The sequence below is a fragment of the Pinus tabuliformis genome, chromosome 3_2, assembly GCF_031772625.1.
Source record: "Pinus tabuliformis cultivar Carrire ecotype Pingquan chromosome 3_2, CPIR1, whole genome shotgun sequence".
Taxonomy (NCBI): domain Eukaryota; kingdom Viridiplantae; phylum Streptophyta; class Pinopsida; order Pinales; family Pinaceae; genus Pinus; species Pinus tabuliformis.
Genome location: NC_142302.1, coordinates 921,631,114 through 921,644,799, shown reverse-complemented (window position 1 = coordinate 921,644,799; position 13,686 = coordinate 921,631,114).

Genomic DNA, 13,686 nt, shown 5'->3' with positions numbered 1-13,686 from the left:
AGTAAGCCCACGGCTTAGAATAGCTAATGAGTTCTTGAACCACAGCTCTGGAAGGAAAAGAAGCTTGAGGAATAGGAATGCTTTCAAAAATGGTTGCTCCTTCTGCTGCAAGTCTTCCAATAGGGAAGACCGAATCCATGAAAATAGCTTGATTTCTAGCTAGCCAAGTCCCCCATGTGATGAGTAAAGGAATGGTTCTTTCTCTGTCGTTTGAGGAGTCATTCCACCATCTCTGCCAGGCCTCAGAAAGCACCTGCCCTTCCCATCTGAATGGGACCTTTATCATGTTTAGCATTTCGGCCCAAAGGCTGGACTTAAAAGGGCAGAGGAGAAAAAGATGCTGAGCTGTTTCAGCACTGTCTTTACACAGAGGACATCTGCCAGGACCAATCCTACCTCTTCTTTGAAGGAAATCCCAGGTAGGCACTTTCTGGAGTAGGACACACCAGAAGAACAATTTGGATTTAGCTGGTCCTTTTAACTTCCATAATGATTTAGCCCACCAATCCGGGATCTCCCAACCGTTTTGAGACATTATCCATTTATAACCGGCTTTTGGAGAATAAAAACCATTCTGAGCAAAAACCCATTTTAGCTCATCCGGAGAATCAGAAAGCCTGATTGAGGAGTTGAGAAGGTCCCTAATATACCTGCCCCATTCCTCCAACCTGTCATCAACCAAGTTTAAGTCTCTTCCTTGAAGCCACCCTTGATTCCATATAGAAGAAGCCCCAGGATCAGCTACCTGATTTAGAGTAAGAAGACCCCTGTCTTTTAAAGTTGTAACCAATCCTTGAGATAAGGTAAATCCCTCTGAACAGCCTATCCAGGGATCTTGCCCCAAACGGACCTGTGTTCCATCTCCCACAAGCCATGCCAAACCTTTTTCTATGATGTTAACAGATGCAACCACTGCTTTCCAGACCACCGAGGAGTTTTTGGATGACTTTTGCGGCAATCTAATCCAATCTAGCGGTGTCAATGGATCTATATATTTCCTTTTGATCACAACAGTCCACAAATTTTCCGTAGTGATGATCCTCCAAGCCAACTTTGCTGCAAGGGATTGAGAGAAGCAAGCTAGATTTTTTATACCCCAGCCTCCCCACTCTTTAGGGCGAGCTATTTTGTCCCAAGCGATCCACGGGGTAACTCTCTCAGCTTTAGACCCCGCCCATAGAAAACTGCTGCATAATTTCTCAATAGAGTTTAGGATTCCTTTGGGCACCCATGACAGGCTAGCCCAGTAGACTGGGATTGCCATCAGAACTGATTTAATCAGAACAAGCCTACCTACCCGAGAGAGCCACTTGTGGCTCCAATGTTTCAGTTTCAGTTCCAATTTGGTAAGGATCCACTGCCAATCTTTTATCCTATAATTATCTGGCTTCAGATAGAACCCCAGATATTTAAATGAATCCTCGAGCGATTTAATTTCAAAATTCAAAACCAACGCCACTCTGTGCTCCTCCTCTCTAGTCATACCGGAACAAGTAAGAGTAGATTTCCTCTCGTTTATACATAGACTAGTCGCTTTCAGAAAGAGATCCAAGATCCTCTTGAGCGTCCTACAGTCCTCGAGACTTCCATTGATGAAGATGATTATATCATCCACGAAGAGAAGGTGATTGACCCAGAAATTTGGAGCAACTTCGATTCCTTTCAGAGCTCCTTGTCTTTTTGCTTCTTGGATCAAGCGACTGATGCCATCTGCTGCCAGCAAAAACAAAAGGGGAGAGAGCGGACAGCCTTGGCGCAAGCCACGTTCAGGGCTAAAGAAACTGGAGGCTGCTCCATTGATCAGGACTGCTATAGATGAAGACGAAACACAGCTCATAATCCATCTAACAAATTCAAATCTGAAGCCCAGATGAGTTAACAAAAGTCTAAGGTATAGCCAGCTAATCCTGTCATAAGCCTTCGATAAATCTATTTTCACCACAACTCCTTTTTTCTTTCCTGCTTTAAGACTGTGAAGCGTTTCTTGAGCAACTCCCACAGCTTCATGGATTTGCCTGCCATCTAAAAAACCAAACTGCTCCGGAGAAATATTTTTTGAAAGGAAAGGTTTTAGCCTGACAGCAATGATTTTAGCAATAATTTTGTAAACACATGTACACAAAGAAATAGGCCTGAAATCGCCAAAGGAACCAGGAAGATCTGATTTGGGGATGAGAGTTAAAAAATTTGCATTAAAGGGTTGAAAGATAGAACCTGAACTCCTGGATTCTTCCACTACATCCACTAACTCATCTCCAATGAATTCAAAGAAATGCTGAAAGAATTCAACGGTCCAGCCATCCGGGCCGGGGCTTTTATCCTTTTGCATTGATTTAAGGACGCTTTCAACCTCCGCTTTAGAAATAGGTGCCAAGAGAGAGTCATTGTCTTCCTCCTCAACAAATCGAGGGAAAATCTGGGCAACCCTTATAACTTCTGCAATTGAGGCTTCGTCTGGAGCTTTAAAGAGGTTTTTGAAATGATTAACCCCCTCAGTGGCCAGCTCTTCAAAGGAGAGAGCTAATTCACCATTTTCTTTCTTCATTTCCCATATTGTGTTTGAGTTTTTTCTCCCTTTGGCGAAACTCTGAAAAAAATTACATTTTTCATCCCCTGCCTGTAACCAGATCGCTCTGCTTTTAAGACGCCAGCTTTGGTCCCTGATCTGAAGAATTCTCCTTCTTTCCATCTCCAACTCCTGAATTCTCTTTCGAGACTCAGCTGTACCATAGCCAAAACTTTCTGGATCTTCAAGGAGGGCGAGTTCTGACTTTACGGCTTGCATTGATTCTTCTTCCTTCTGCTTCTTTTGAAAGGCCCAGAGTTTGGAGGAATCCTTCATCCTTGATAAATTATCCATAAAAAGCTGACTGCGATTCTCATTTTCATTGACAACAGCTTTCCTCCAAGTATTGTGAAAAAGGCTAGTATATGAAGCATCCAAAAGCCAAGAGGAATTAAATTTAAATGGAATACCTGGCTTGGTTAGATCTCCCTTCACTTCCAGGAAAACCAGAAAGTGATCTGAAAGACCACCTTCACCAACCTAATGCCTGAACGCCTGTAATTTCTCAGCCAGCATATCACTTATCAAAAAGCGATCTAATTTCTTCCCGATCCAGTCATCTCCTATTCTGCGATTCCTCCAAGTGGGACGCAATTTTGAAGGGGCAACATCCACAAGAGGCGACGAGGCCAGTTTCTGATGGAAGAATGCAGAGAGGGGATCAGCTCTGGCGTTGGCCCCCCAAGATTCAGAAAGGCCCAGAGAAAAGTTTAAGTCTCCACCAATGATAAGATTTGGATGCTCCAAAAAAGACTTAGCGAAGAAAGAGTTCCAGAACTTCTCCCGCTCCGAAATAGGACCATAGATATTGAGAAAAAGGAAGGGAATACAAAGTTCGTTGGAGTAAAGTTCCACCGCCAGAACGTTTTCAGACCCCCAGGAGGATATTTCACGTGCCACATTCACATTAAACCCCAAAACCACACCTCTTGAGTGACCATTTGCATCCATTGCATGAAAACTCCAACCCGGCAGAAGCTTATGAAGACAACCTATAATTTCATCTCCTTTCCCCAGAGTTTCTTGAAGAAAAAGAATATCAGGCTTATTGGACCTGACCAGATCCTTCAGCACTAGTTTTCTGGGAATACTAGCAAGACCCCTACAATTATAGGATAAAATGATCATCTAAAAATCTCAGGGGGTGTTTGATTTGCTCTAAGCACCCCTGGCAAGGACATCTGCTTCCCTCTAGCAATATCAATAATTGCCTTCAACTTTGCCTTTGACATATCTGATTTCCTCCCTCTTAGCTTCCTCAAACCTGTGGACACCTCATCCGTTGCCAAACCGCCTACTACCGGAACTTTCCCTTTCCTGGTGGCTAAGGGTCTTAGATTGTAATGAGGCTTAAGACCTCCATCTCCCGCAGGTGTAGAGACGAGACTAGATGCAGATGAAACCGTCATAATAACACTGTCGGATGGGCCTAGTCCCAGCCCCAAGTCTGGCATATCGATTGAGAGTTGGCGTAACAGACCCACCTCACCCCTACAAGACACATGCAGAGCTTTTGAAAAGTGAGGGGAGGAGGAGTGAGGGGGTATGGTACAAGCCTGGTTCGATTTATCCATAACAAGGACTGCAGAAAGGCCCACTGTAGAGAGCTGAGGTGATACAAACGCTCTAGCTGTCACCTCAGGCTGCACGTATTCATTTCCCCCATGTGCTTTGGACCCAACTCCTGGACGCTTGCCAAATCTTCGGCCTCCTTAGACTGAACCTCTTCCTTCTCAGAGATTATCTTCTTTTTTCCCTTTTCCTCTAAATTAACCTCATTTTTTCTCTGCCTTCGACGACGACGATGTCCAAGAGGGAATTCCCGAGCCAGATGTCCGTAAACTAGACATCGATGGCACCTAAAAGGAAGGTTTTCGTAGTCCAGAGTCTGGATAAACTCTAGACCGCGATACTTCAGAAGCATTGCATCTGCCAGACCTTCCTTGGGATTTAAACTGAACAAAAGGCGGGTAGCGCTCCAGTCATGAGTGTGTAAGTAAGATTTATCTGAATCAAGAAACTTACCCAGCGTATTTCTGATTGAGGAGAAGGCTGAGTCTGTCCAGAGATGAATAGGGAGACCCGATAGTTTAACCTAGACTGGAAACTCCTCTATTTTTTATTTCTGGGCATCAAAAAGAGGCGACCATTTCTTGAATAAGATAGGCCTCTTCCCTAGGCTCCATTGCTTTGCCAACACCCATTCGACATGCTCCTTTTGACCGAACCGAATACAGAACTAGCCTCTGTCAAGCATCTTGACCTCTTCTAGTTTTCCCGGAGGTTCTTTCCATTCATCCAGAGCCCATTGCTGAATGAAGGCCACCGAGAACTTCCTTCCACGAACTCTGCCCACTAGGAGAGTTTCAGAGGCTTCCAGTGCCCGGTCTATGTGGATATCGACTCCAAAAACACAGCTGGGTCTCTCCGCCTTTTTCCTGAAGATTTTTGACTTCTTCCTCTTCCCACCCACTTCCTCCATCTTGCCTTCTCCCTCTGCTACCCCAAATGATTCGGGACTCCTATCAGGCTGGAGGTAGTTGCCTTCATTTAGCACCTCGACCATCCTAGAAACCCCACCCTCCGGTACTGAAAGACGACTTGGGTTTTGTCCCTCTTTCCCTGAACTGTTCCACTCCCTTCCCGCCTCTTCTTTGGTTGAGGGCCGAGCGGAGCTTGGAAACATTCCTTTATTTTCCCCAGACCTCCGATATTTGGCATCTATTTCCTTTACTCCTGTTTCTGCTATCTGATCAAAGCTTACTGCCTTTTCTAACTGCTTCAGAAAGAAAACTTGAAGGTTCTCCTCGGACTCTTCAAGTCCCCAACAGACGAGGGGTCAATTTCCAGCGACTCCTTTCCACAACGCCCCTCACGCACTGCGCCTGACCCTGACTCGATTCATGCCAAAGGGAAAAACGAAAGCAAAAATCCTGCGACTTCGGGCCCAAAGCCTACAACTCCCCAAGCTCAGCCATGGCCGCCCAGGTCCGCGCAGGAAAATTGTTCAAAAAACCTTGATCTTCCATCACTCCCCATTGCATTTTTCTCGTGGCTTGTTATATAACAAGCTTATGGGCCAAATACCATGGACCAAATTATTATTAATACCATGCAAAATAACATTATTAACCCTAATATTATTATTATTATTAAATTTAATAACTTTGCATTAATACAATATTAAATTTGTTATATTATAATATATATTCATATATTTTTAGATATATATATATATATATATATATATATATATATATATATATATATATATATATATATATATATATATATATATATATATATATATATATGGAAGGTAAGAACAAATACATATTGTGATGGAGGTGGAGAAATAGGGTGACTCACAAGGGAGAGATGGAGATAAATTGAAGGAGAGGGGAGAAAAGGAATGAAGAAAGAGAGAGAGGGGGAGAGGACTGAGAAAGGTAGAGAAGGGTAAGAGAAGGAGAGGGAGACTTAAAGATGGAGGTGGGAGAGAGAGAAGGAGGAAGGGAGAAGGAGAGAGGGAGGGAGATAGTGAGAGGATTAGAGGGAAGATGGATATGGGGGAAGAGAGAGGGAGATAGTAGAGAAAGGGAGAGAGACGAAGGATGAGAGAGAGGACTTCAGAGAGAGGAGGAGAGAGGGAGGGATGAAGAGATGGATTTCAAGGGGGAGAGAGGGAGGGTAGAAGAAATACATAAAGAGTGATAAGTGGAGAGAGAAAGAGTGACAAGGGAGAGATGGAGAGAGAGTTTCTATGTTTAGGGTTGAGATAAAGAGAAATAGAAGGAGAGATGGATACAAGGGGGGAGAGAATGAGAGAGAAAAGGAAAGGAAGGGATATAGTAATATAGTTGGATAGAGAGAGAGAGAGAGTAGGGGGCAGATTGATGGAGGCAAGAGAGAAAGGGAGAGAGAGGAAAGATGAGATAGAGGACTTCAAAGAGAGGGAGAGAGTAATGGGGCAAGAGAGAGGATTGTAGGGGAAAGACTAAAAGAGAGAAATAGAGAGAGAGATGGGGGAATAGAGAGGGAGGAAAGAGACAAAGAGAGAGAGAGGAAGGATGAGAGAGAGGACTTGAGAGAGAAGAGGAGAGAGGGAGGGAGAGAGAGATGAAGTGGGAGGGGGAGAGAGGGATGGTAGAACAAATGGATAGTGAGTGAGAAGTGGAGAGAGAGATGGAGTGAAAAGGGAGATATGGGGAGAGAATGTACATGTTTGGGGGTGAGATAAAGAGGAAAAGAAGGAGAGATGGAGAGAAGTGTTGGGGGGGGGAGAGAGAGAGAGATAGGCATATAGTAACGAAGTTGGAAGGTGAAGAGAGAGAGAGAGAGAGAGAGAGAGAGAGAGAGAGAGCGAGAGAGAGAGAGAGAGAGAGAGAGAGGAGAGAGAAAGGAAGAGAGAGGACTTCATCACCTCTCAAAGGAAGGACTTCATCTACCTAAGACTTACAGTTTCATAGAATAAGTACAAGATGATAGTACTATGACTTTACCACTATTTCCATTTGATAATTTACGAGCTCTTTTCTAACTTGTGTTTTTCTGAGTACATGGAATTGTTAAGTGTAATATTTGTTTTAAACTACTTGGTTGATAAATACTTTATATTATGAAAGTTATGGATCATTCAAGATCTATAGAGAAAAATGATCTATCTCTAGATGGTGTTACCTAAATGGTGCGTTGAGCACTAGAGTAGTATATTTTTGTTTCTTATATATATATATATATATATGGATCATTCAAGATCTATAGAGAAATGATCTATATCTAGATGATGTTTTCTGAATAGTGCATTGAGCACTAGAGTAGTATATTTTTGTTTCTCTCATTCATATATATATATATATATATATATATATATATATATATGATTCTCTCTCTCTCTCTCTCTCTCTCTCTCTCACACACACACACACACACACACTCATTGTGTGTGTGCATTTTAGGAGTTTAATGCTATTATATTAATTGACGGGGTCATTTCCACCAAGCTCATTACATAAAAATTAATAAAATTATAGATACTACAAAATATGGAAAATAGACAACACTATCACCTTCAATTGTCATTTTATTTGTAGGAGATATTTTATGCATTTAGCCACTTTCTAAATTCGATTCAATCAATAAACATAGTGAAATTTATTTAATATTCAGATGTGATCTACTTACCACGGATATATTACTAGTGTTAATAAATGTTGCAAGGAATTGTGTAGAAATTCCCACTGTAGATAGCCTGATAATGCAATATACTAAAGCAAAATACTAGATCTACTTCTGCAACAAACTTTGCAGAAGCTTAATCAATTTGAGCAAGATCAAATAGAACACATATAATAGAGCATGAGAAATCACACACAAGAAACACAGGGGAATACTCTAGGGAAAGGCTCAGCTAAAACCTTAATCTTTGTATTATCATACAAGTGAAAATAGTCTGGATTACATGAAGCCTTAGCTCGGAAGCTCTCTAGCTCTCAGTAAAATCCCTCAATACATCTTACTAGACTTAACTCAGTTAACTGGGCTAACTAATTACAACTCAAAATTACAACTCACCCTTATCTCTTTAGCTAAGGGATAAATTTTGCAATCAAAGGAATAACTATTGCACGTCATCACATAGACTTCATGTTTGATTTTCCTCAATTAATTAACTCAAGATGAATTAATTAATTATTTTACAAACAATTGCTAAGATCAAATTCGAATTTTAATTCACAATTTTAGTTGAGGGACAAAATAAAATTGGAATGTATCATGAAATGCTATTTATAGCAATGCCATTTTTAGCACTTCCATATTTAGCATTTCTTGTTGCTATTTTCAACACTCCTTCTCAAAAAGAAAGGGATTATTAGTCACCTCGATCCTGTCTTTGTGGAACTTGAACGTGCGTTTTGGAAATGCCTTAGTCAAAATATCTGCATCCTGCTCCTCGGTCGAAACATACAACATCAGCATGATCCTCTTCACCACACAGTCTCAAAGATGATAGTAACATATATCAATGTGCTTGGACCTGTCATGAAACACTGGATTCTCAGAGAGTTTGATACATATATCGCAATAGATCATAGTTAGATCCATCATTTGACCAAACAATCCCACTAGAACCTTCTGCATCCAAATAGCCTCGCATGTTTCTTGATTGGAAACCATGTATTCAGCCTCCCCTGAGCTAAGTGCAACTGACCTTTATTTCCTACTGTACCAGGAAACTGCAGCTGAACCAAGGTTGAAGAATACTCAGGAAGTGCTCTTCCGATCTGATGTACTCTCTGCCCAATCAACATCCGTGAAGCCCTGAAGCTTCACTCCCTCTAATCATCTATACCACAATCCATACTGAGATGTGCCTCTGAGGTATCTCAGCACATGCTTCGTTGCCTTCAAAAACAACTTGGTAGGTTGAACCATAGCTTGACTTGACTAGTTCACCATAAAACACAAATCTAGTCGTGTGTTCAATGGATACATTAGTGAACCCACAAGTTGTCGATAAAGAGTAGCAGTTTCTACCTCACTTGAAGTAACATCCTCCTTCCTCTAGTTACCAGTTAGAGGAGTCTGCATGGGCTTGCACTTCTCCATATGGAATCATCTGAGTATCTCATTGGCATACTTGCCTTGAGACACAAATACTTCCCCATCCTTCTGCTACACTTCCATGCATAGAAAGTAGTGCATGAGGCCCATGTCTTTCATCTCAAACTCTCTTGCAAGGTCCTTCTTGCAAGACTTGATCAACTGATCATCACCTGTCAAAATCAGATCATCAACATAAAGTACAATGATCAATGGCTTACCTTATACCATGATGTGGTAAAGATTTGCAGCTACTTCACTCTTATTGAAGACCAACCCAGTGAAATAGCTGTCGATCCTGGTGTACCAAGCATGATATGCTTGCTTAAGCCCATACAATGCTCACTTGAGTCGGCACACATGTGACTCATGATTGAAGGTCTCAAATCCTTTGGGCTGCGCAATGTACACATATTCCTGAATCTTCCCATTAAGGAATGCAGTCTTCACATCCATCTGATGAATCTTCCGACCCATTTGAGCTGATAGTGCCAACATCGATCTGATAGATGAGTAGCTTGGTACAAGAGAAAATGTCTCATCATAGTTGATCCCCTCAACCTGTGAGAAACCACGGGCAACAAACCTTGCCTTATGTTTCTCAACACTGCCATCACTTGTCTGCTTTACCTTGTAAATCCATTAGGAACTCACCACTGACTTGTCCGCTGGTCTTGGGACAACATCCCACACACTATTTTGAATGATAGAGTCATACTCCTCTACCATAGCATCAACCCAAACTCGTTTCTGCACTGCTTCCTTGAAATAAGAAGGTTCAATCTCTACACAATCCCAATCAGGGCCATGTAACCAGTGTACCGCTCGGGTGATCTCCTCTGTCTGCGTTGAGAGGATGGTTGTGCCACATTCTCTTGCGCATCTAGCATCAACCTGGAAGCTTCCCTTAAGCATTTCCACTCATCTCTGGAAGACTCTGCATGAGTGGATGTCTCCACTACCGGATCCTCTGCATGCAGCTGCTCCGCATCAATATGAGGCTCCTCCTCCTTTGGAACCAAACGTTCCTCCTCTGCATGCAACTTGAGCTCCCTCTCAAGTGATACTCGCATGGATATCTGCTTGTCAAACTTCAGATCTCTGCACACCACTATCTTCTGACTGGTAGGCAGGAACACCCAATGGTTGTGGGGTGTATCAGTGTACCCCACAAGTATCCCCAACTCAGTTGTTGGATCTAGCTTCTTGCCAGCATCTTTGGTCACATGGAAATAAAACAATGATACAAAGATCTTGAAGTGACTCACATCTGGTCGCTTCCCAGAAAAGGCCTACATTGGTGTCTTCATCCGCTGTATATAGTGCAGACTTCTATTCTGCAATATACTGCTTTATTGTATGCCTCAACCCATAAATGAAGTGGTAGGCTTTGGTCATGAAACATCGCTCGATCTGCTCCCACAATAGATCATTTCTTCCTTTCAGCCACCCCATTCTACTGTGGGTTATGGGGTGTCGTCAACTCTGGTTTAATTCCTTCTGTTATGAAGAAGTCCTTAAACTATTGGGACACATACTCTCCACCCTTATCGCTTCACAAGGCTCTTATTTCTTTCCAGATTTTTTCTCTGCCAAGGCTTTGAACTCACAAAACCTCAAGAAGGTCTGATCCTTCTTTTGCATAAAGTAGATCCAACATCTACAAGAAAAATCATCAATAAAAATAACATATTACCTTTCTTTAGTGGTGGAGGCTATATAGAATGGTCCACATACATCTGTGTGAACTCGCTCCAGGATTGCTCCAACTCTACTGTCTCAATCCTAAAAGGAATATTTCACATACTTACCCAAGGTGCAACCTTTACATGTATCCACTCGCTCCAATTTTCCCTTGGGTAGTCCAATAGAAATTTTTTGCACGATCTTCAAGGCCCTATGGTGCAAGTGGCCCAATATTCTATACCTCTGCTTTGGAATTCAATGCAGCACAGTCGTTTACCTCCAGCTTGTAGAGATTCTTTACTCGAATTCCAATTCGCTTGGTCTGTCCAGTGCTGATATGCCTCAGGAATACCTTTCCTTTACTAAAGACTACATCATAGCTTTTATCTTCTAGCATAGCAATGGACACAAGATTCTTCTTTAGACCCGGTACATACTTTACACCAGTGAGGGTGAGAGGAGCTCCATGCTCCCTCTGAAACACAACCCTACCTTCACCTAAAACACAATACTTTCCATCATCGCCCATCTCAATGCACATCTGGAGATCCTTCTCCTCCAGGGTACTGAATAGATTCTTGTCACTTGACATGTGGAATGAAGCTCCACTGTCTAGGTACCAAACACATCCCACCATGTATGAAATCATGCATGCGATGAGAGAGAAATCCAACTCAAACTATGAGGCCAGTGCTCACCATTTGATCCCTTCGAGGATCCTTTATTGGATTTCTTTTGTGGACAATTCGTAGCATAATAGCCCACCTCATGACAATGAAAGCATCACACTTTCGATTTGTCAAACTTCTTCCCACCATGGGAAGAACTCGATTTGGGATGGGATGCCTTTCCTTTCCATTTCCTAGCTTTACTTGCTAAAGCTAGATTTTCTTCATCATCTTTTTTTGATGAAGATCCAACTCTAGTTCTTCTTCTTATCTCCTCCTGCATTAGATCCGACAAAAGTCATTCCCAATTTGGCAGTTTCTCTCTTCCATTTACCGAGTCTTGGTAACTATATTAGCTCTTAGGAGGACCGAGGAGAGAAAGACTCACCATGTCATTGTCATCCGTCGTGATCCGTACACTTCCAAGCTCATCCCTGCAGGTGGTGAGATTGGTCAGGTATGTTGAGATCGTGTCTCCCTTTTCACACTTGATTTTCTGAAGCTTGTCTTTCAGCACCAGCTTCCTCTGATCGTTGTTCTTCTGATATAGACCCTTCAATGTTTTCCACATTGAATACGGTGTCTCCTTCCCATGGAGGCTCGAGACAATGTGGTCTTGAACTCCCTCCAGGAGGATTCTCCTCGCTCTAGCCACACATTTCTTCTATTCCACCAATTCTTGGGCATTAACTGTTGTGGGCTTGGGGACTTCTTGACCAATGAATTCCTTCAAATTGTTTTCCTCTAATACCACTTCCATGTGATCCTTCCAGGCTATATAATTTGAGCTACCATCAAGGGCATACTCGAGTTTCAAACCGTTGAACACCATTGGTGAAATTGAGATGTGATAAGAACTCGATTTCTATAATCAGGAACTTGAAACTTAGAACTTCTCCCTTCTTGTATATTGTTGTAGGTTTTAACCCTGTACAGAAATTACCTGCATACAAATTCTTAAACAAAGAAAATAAACAATGCGAGAGCATAACACATAAAACACAAATGCACAGAGATTTTCCCCTGGATCCCAAAACCGGGACTACCAGCTTGATTTTTCATTATGTTCCTTTCAATGTTACAATACATATTTATACATGCCGAAGGATCCAATACCATGGACCACAAAACCATCGCGTCCAAAAAACATGTGCGAAAATCATGCACAAAACCATAGGTGGGTCCGCCCAACCTAACATAGGGTCCAAAACCAAAATTTTGCGGGGCGCTGCCCCGGACCCCATAAAGTGGGGTTACGAGTGCCCTTCAAACCCCCTATTAACTGCGTGGAAAGAATATAACACAACCCAACAATTATTCTTTGCTTTGATCACCTATGCTCCGATACCATGTAGAAATTACCACTGTAGATCACCTGATAATGTAATATACTAAAGTAAAACACTAGATCTACTTCTAAAACAAACTTTGTAGAAGCATAATCAATTTGAGCAAGATCAAATAGAACACATATAACAGAGACTGAGAAATCATACGCATGAAACATAGAAGAATACTCTGGGAAGGCCTCGACTAAAAACCCCAATTTCTGCATTATCATACAAGTGGAGATAGTCCAGATTACACAAAGCCTTAGCTTCAAAGCTATCCAACTCTCAGTACAATCCCTCAATGCAGCTCACAGACTGAATAGACAACATATGCATTCTCTCAATCCTCTAAGCCTTCTATTTCCGTGCATAGTTTCTCTTGGGGTTGAATGATTCCACACAAAAACACTTATGTTTCCCACATACACAATTATTTTATGCCTACTTTATCTATTATTTCCCTTTTTACCATTATTCTTTCTTCACTTCTACACACTCAATACCTTTAAAATCTATATTTTCACGTACATATATGTATGCCTACATAAATATGAATATATCAATAATCACCTATATGTGAGTCACTTATATGTGTCTATTATGGGGACAAAGAAAAACAACATTACAATACAAATTATTTGTGTTTTTCATATTGGCCATGCATCAAATTTGTTATTGTCTGTTTATTAATATGTTCTCATTCACAAAAATTTGTGTTTTATGTGTCTCAACTCATTTTGCATATGCATGATTGGGTTATTTCATAGTTTTGTAATAATGTTATCATCCATATACACAATTTCATGGATACTCTACTCATGTTAGCATTTAT